Below are 6,133 nucleotides of genomic sequence, written 5' to 3'. Positions count from 1 at the left end.
ATTGCAATATTGGGAGGCACATTACGTCAATTGAGATAATGAAAAATCATTTCATTTTTTTAATTAGAACTCTAGGTGGTTTTCAGCCATTAATTTCAATTAAAGCTACTTATAATGTTTGCTCTAAGGACAACAAATGATAACTACTTACAAAAGTTGGCATAAAAAAGAGAGCTATTTGAATCCCCTCAACCTACTAGAGTTAACTTAAAGAGGGAATGGAGAGTTGATTTTACCGAAAGAATTTTGTCTAGGGTTGAAGTAAATTGAGAGAAGCTGAAGACAGAGAGAATACTAGACAGATTTCTCTTGTTTGACTGCACACAAAATTCACTAACTAATTAAAGAGAGTGAAAGTATTGCTCTAAAACTGAAATTTTTATGGGCACATTACCGCATAAACAGAGTAGAAAAACATAAAGCTCACTTTGGCAAGCTAAATGGATAGCATGATAAATCATAAGAGGATTCTATTATTTTTCAAATGCAAGCTAAATAAAATGTCTAAGCAGATTTCTCCGAAAATGGGTAGTCTGTATAACCAATAACAGGATTAGTAAGATACATTTGTTGAATGGTGATACCATGCTGGAAATGATAAAGTTGACAGAAAATTTGAACTGCATGTTTTGCCACCGGTTGGACTCCCACTGTTCATGCAGAAGCAGTTTTTGGTCACTATTTTAGGAATGATTCAGTGATGTGTTTAGGTGTATTAGGTTTGATTAAATGTAATATTTTCTCTTGCCTGTGCGTGTATTAGTTGAAGCATTGTGTTTAAATTTCAAATTTTTAAACCATTAGGTGAAACAGTGGCGGGTGCTTGTATAAATTTATCCCTATTTTTTGAATAAAAAACAGAGCATTTTTTCCAGGTCTCGGTTCTCTTTCTTTCATCTATTTCTCTTCTTTGTTTTCATGCAAAACCAACAATTGGTATCAGAGCATATATTGACCTTAGAAGGCCTGATACACTCATCTTCTTAATCCAACCTTTCAACCCCTGTTATGATATCCTTATTATCAAAACTCCAAATAATCAGTTTCAATGGCACAACCTTCAACTTCTCTTACTCCTCCAGTCTTTAATGGTGAGCAATATCATATGTAGGCAGTCAAGATGAAGGCATTCCTTCTTGGACAGGGTCTATGGCAGTATGTGGAGGAGAACCGTCAACTGCCTCAGTTGGGACCAAATACCACCCTAAATCAAATCAGGATGCATGAAGAAGAAGCTGCCAAGGCACCAAGAGCCCTCTCTCACATCCATGCAGCAGTAACTGGCCTTGTATTCACAAGGATTATGGCATATGAAACACCAAAGGAAGCATGGGATAAGTTGAGAGAAGAGTATACGAGAAGTGACATAACAAAAGGCATGCCAGTGTTGAACTTGAGAAGGGAATTGGAGTTGCTAAGAATGCAAGAAACTGAGAAGGTGAGGGAGTACGTTGGCAGATTGATGAGTGTGGTTAATAAAATTAGATTGCTTGGGGTGGAGTTGATGAATAGAAGAATAGTAGAGAAAGTGTTGGTGAGCCTACTTGAAAGATTTGAGGCTAAAATCTCCTCCCTTGAGGATTCTAAGGACCTTACTCAAATAAAACTCACTGAGCTAGTCCATTCCTTACAAACTTAAGAGCAAATGAGGCTTTTAAGGCAAGAAGACGCGGGTGAAGGTGCTATTATTGCAACACATAAAGGGAAGTTTGTACAGGGAGGAAATAAGAGAAACGCAGGAGACAAGAAAGGGAAAGAAAGGGCTAACGTTCAGTGGAACAAATCTGGTGGGATAAAGGAGTATCCACCGTGTTCCCACTGCAAGAAAAAGGTGTTGGTTTAGGCCAGGAATTCAGTGTAGAGCTTGCAAGCAATTCTGTCATATAGAGAGAGTTTGTAAAAACAAAGGGGAACCCTCTCAGTAGCAAGCTCAGATGGTTGAAAACTTCTAACAAGGGTGAGAAGCTAAGCAATTATTTATGGCATCTTGTGGCAGAGCCTCACTTTGCAATGAAACCTGGTTGATTGATAGCGGGTGCACCAATCACGTGACTCCGAATTTGTAAAGTTTCATCAGCTTGGACAAGGCATATCAATCCAAGGCCAAGATAGGGAATGGAGAATTTGTGGATGTCAAAGGGAAAGGTGATGTGGTTGTGCAAACTCAATCAGGTATCAAGTTGATTTCTGATGTTCTTTATGTTCCTGAAATAAATCAAAGTTTACTCAGTGCAAGACAAATGTTAGAGAGAAAATATGTCCTACATTTTCAGGATCAATCTTGTAAAATACTAGATAGTGAGGGCTATGAACTTATGAGGGTTAGAATGATGAAAAAAAGCTTTCCCATTGACAGGAAAAAATCAGAATTCAAAGCTCATAGTGCTAAGATAGATGAATAAGAAATTTGGCATAAACAATTTGGCCATTATCACTACCACGGCCTCAAAGAAATTCAGACCAGACAGCTAGTCCAGAACATGCCCGAAATTGATGAAGTTAAATCCATATGCCATGCATGTCAACTTGGCAAGCTGAGCAGACTACCCTTTCCCATAAACCAAGCTTGGAGAGCTATAGAAAAACTCCAACTCATCCACACAGATGTATATGGACCTATGCAAACATCTTCATTTAATGGGAGTAAGTATTTTGTCTTGTTCATTGATGATATGTCTAGAATGTGTTGGGTGTATTTCTTGAAGCAAAAGAATGAAGTGGCTGGAGTTTTTGGGAGCTTTAAGGTACAAGTTGAAAACCAAACTGGTTTGAGTATTAAAATGGTAAGGAGTGACAATCGGATTGAGTACACTTCAAAGGAGTTTGAAACAATCTGTATAGAGGCAGGGATTAAGCACCAATACAGTAGTCCCTATACTCCACAACATAATGGAGTAAGTGAGGCGAGGAATAGGACTGTTATAGAGATGGCGAGGTGCATGTTGGCTGAAAAGAAATTGCCGAAATGTTTTTGGGTAGAGGCTGTAAATACTTCAGTCTATTTACTTAATAGACTTCCCACAAAACCCTTGATCAACCAAACCCCTTATGAAGCTTGGTATGGAATCAAACCAGCCATGGACCATTTAAGGGTCTTTGGCAGCATTTGTTATGTCCTTGTTCCAGTAGTCAAGAAGAGGAAGCTGGATGACAAAGCAACTATAAGAATACTTATTGGATATAGCAATCAATCTAAGGCATATAGAGTGTATAGTCTAGAAACTAAGAAGATCCATGTCACTAAAGATGTTAAGGTTGATGAGAAAGGTGTTTGGAATTCGAAAGAGAACAAAGTTGATGAAGGAGAAAGACCACGGCTGACTGAAGCTACTGGTGGTCAAGTTCTTGAAGAAGATGAAAGTGAAGCTGAAGAGGAGTTCCCGGTTAGAGGTACCCGATCTTTGGCTGAGGTATATGAGAGGTGTAATATGGCTGCACTTGAACCAACAAGCTTCACTGAAGCAGTAAAATCCGAAGCTTGGAGTGTTGCTATGCAGGAGGAGTTAGCAATGATAGAGAAAAATCAGACCTGGAAACTTGTGGACAGACCAGAGGATAGAAAAGTGATTCAAGTCAAGTGGATTTTCAAGAAGAAACTTGATCCTGAGTGTTCAGTTCATAAGCATAAGGCTAGGTTGGTTATCAAGGGATTCGCTCAACAATATGGAATTGATTTTCAAGATGCATTTGCACCCGTGGCTAGGCATGATACAATCAGGTTGTTACTTGCTTTGGCTACACAATTCGGGTGGAAAATCTTCCAACTGGATGTCAAGTATGCGTTCTTGAATGGTTGGCTCAATGAATAGATTTATATTGAGCAACCGAAAGGGTACCAGGTTAAAGGCTAGGAGAATAAAGTGTACCTTTTGAGGAAGGCTTTGTATGGCCTAAAAGCAGGATCAATGATTATTTGAGAAGTCCCAATGAGCACACATTACATGTGAGAGAGGTGGGAGGTGAATTGATTATTGTTTCACTCTATGTAGATGACCTTCTCATTACTGGAAGCAGTCTAAGTCAGTTGAATGAGTTTAAAGAAGCCATGCATTGTGAATTTGAAATGACAGATCTTGGGAAAATGTCCTACTTCCTCGGTATGGAAATTAATCAAGCTTCATGTGGGATTTTTGTTAATCAAAGGAAGTATGCTAATGAGGTTCTTAAACGGTTTGGCATGGATAAGTGCAAGTCAGTCAATACACGGTTGGTTGCAACTCAGAAACTAAACAAAGAAGCTGGGGCTGTGAAGGTAGATGAGGGTCTGTACAGAAGCTTGATAGGTTGTTTGTTGTACTTAACAGCAACCAGGCCTGATTTAATGTTTGCAATGAGTCTTCTCTCCAAGTTTATGAGTAACCCGAGTGAAATTCATCTCAGGGCAGCCAAGAGGGTGCTCAGATATATTAAAGGTAATCCTGGATTTGGTGTGTAGTTCAAGAAGTCTGAAAATTTCCACCTTGTTGGATATTCAGACCGTGACTGGGCTGGATCCATTGATGATATGAGGAGTACTTCTAGCTATATGTTTTTCTTGAATTCAGGAGCTGTGTGTTGGCTGTCCAAAAAGTAGGAAACTGTAGCTCAGTCTATAGCAGAAGCAGAATACATTTCTGCTGCTGCTGCCGTGAAAGAAGCCATTTGGCTTAGGAAAATTCTGAATGATCTAAAGCAAACTCAGAGGAAACCTATTGTGATTTTTTGTGACAATCTATCTACAGTTGCTATGGCCAAGAACCCAGTTCATCATGGTCGTACCAAGCATATAAAGATAAAATTCCATGCTGTAAGGGAAGCTGAACAAGATGGTGAAGTTGAGTTGATACTTGCCGAGGAGAAGAACAGGTCGCAAACATCATGACTAAGCCATTATCCAAAGCCAAGTTTGGATATCTTTAATTCAGACTTGGTGTTTCCAGCAATGATATCAAGGAGGAGTGTTGAATGGCGATACCATGCTGGAAATGATAGTGTCGACAGAAAATTTGAACTGCATGTTTTGCCGCCGATTGGACTCCCACTGTTCATGCAGAAGCAATTTTTGGTCACTGTTTTAGGAATGATTCAGTGATGTGTTTAGGTGTATTTGGTTTGATTAAATGTAATATTTTCTCTTGTCTGAACGTGTATTAGTTGAAGTATTGTGTTTAAATTTCAAATTTTTAAACCATTAGGTGAATGCGGGTGCTTGTATAAATTTATCCCTGTTTTTTGAATAAAAAACAGAGCATTTTTTCCAGGTCTCGGTTCTCTTTCTTTCATCTGTTTTTCTTCTTTGTTTTCAAGCAAAACCAACAACATTGTGCTTCTGTCATACTTATTCAACTCTGCGTTTAGCTCAAATCGCTTCGGTAAATCTGGATTAGCCAAGAACAAGCGACCAAATGCAACTAAATCTGTATAACTTTCTGCAACAGCCGTGTTACCACTCTCTATTATAGCCTCCAGCAACAGCGAAAGTACCCTTAAAAGCCTTCTTGATAGGAAGTAAACTCTGCAGAATTTCATACTCATGTTCAGTTTTAATCCTCCGCGGCTCAATTATGTGCAGATAAGCAATCCCAAATTTGTTAAGTGCATTGGCCATGTACAAGCCTAATGCTTCAGGATATGAGTCAACAGCCTCCATGCATTGTTCATAAGGTGATAATCTTATGCCAACTGTATCAGCTCCAACTTCATTAACCACAGCTTCAACTATTTATAGAGCAAAGCAACACCGATTCTCCAAGCTCCCACCATACTCATCAGTTCTGTCATTCACTTCGATCTTTCATGAACTGATCGATCAAGTACCCGTTTGCTCCGTGGATTTCAACCCCATCAAAACCTGTAAAGTCCAAATGTTTGGTTAAAAAAAATAAGCCAAAAGGAGTGGTTTGAGTTAGCGAAGATGTATAATGGAGTCACCAGCTTCAATGGCATTACGTGCAGCAAGCCTGAAATCTTTCACAATTTGGAGGATTTCATCGGTTCTCAATGAATGAGGAGGTGACCAATCTCCTCCTTCCAGGCCAGACGTCACTCCCTTACTGGTACATGAGATTGGAGCTTCACCATTTGGCTGATATGCTATCATGAATTTGATGTAAATATCAAACAAGGAAAGTAGAATCAAGTAAAATAAATTGTT

General features: G+C 39.0%; 1 pseudogene; it reads right to left on the bottom strand.

Annotated features, from left to right (window-relative positions):
* Positions 1–504: 504 nt before the first annotated feature.
* LOC116124090 lies at positions 505–6,079 on the bottom strand (annotated as a pseudogene).
* Between the last annotated feature and the right edge of the window lie 54 nt (positions 6,080–6,133).

The sequence above is a fragment of the Pistacia vera genome, unplaced genomic scaffold (assembly GCF_008641045.1).
Source record: "Pistacia vera cultivar Batoury unplaced genomic scaffold, PisVer_v2 Contig1477, whole genome shotgun sequence".
Taxonomy (NCBI): Eukaryota; Viridiplantae; Streptophyta; class Magnoliopsida; order Sapindales; family Anacardiaceae; genus Pistacia; species Pistacia vera.
The sequence above is the reverse complement of the archived record's forward strand: the minus strand, read 5'-3'. Positions and strand labels throughout refer to the sequence as shown.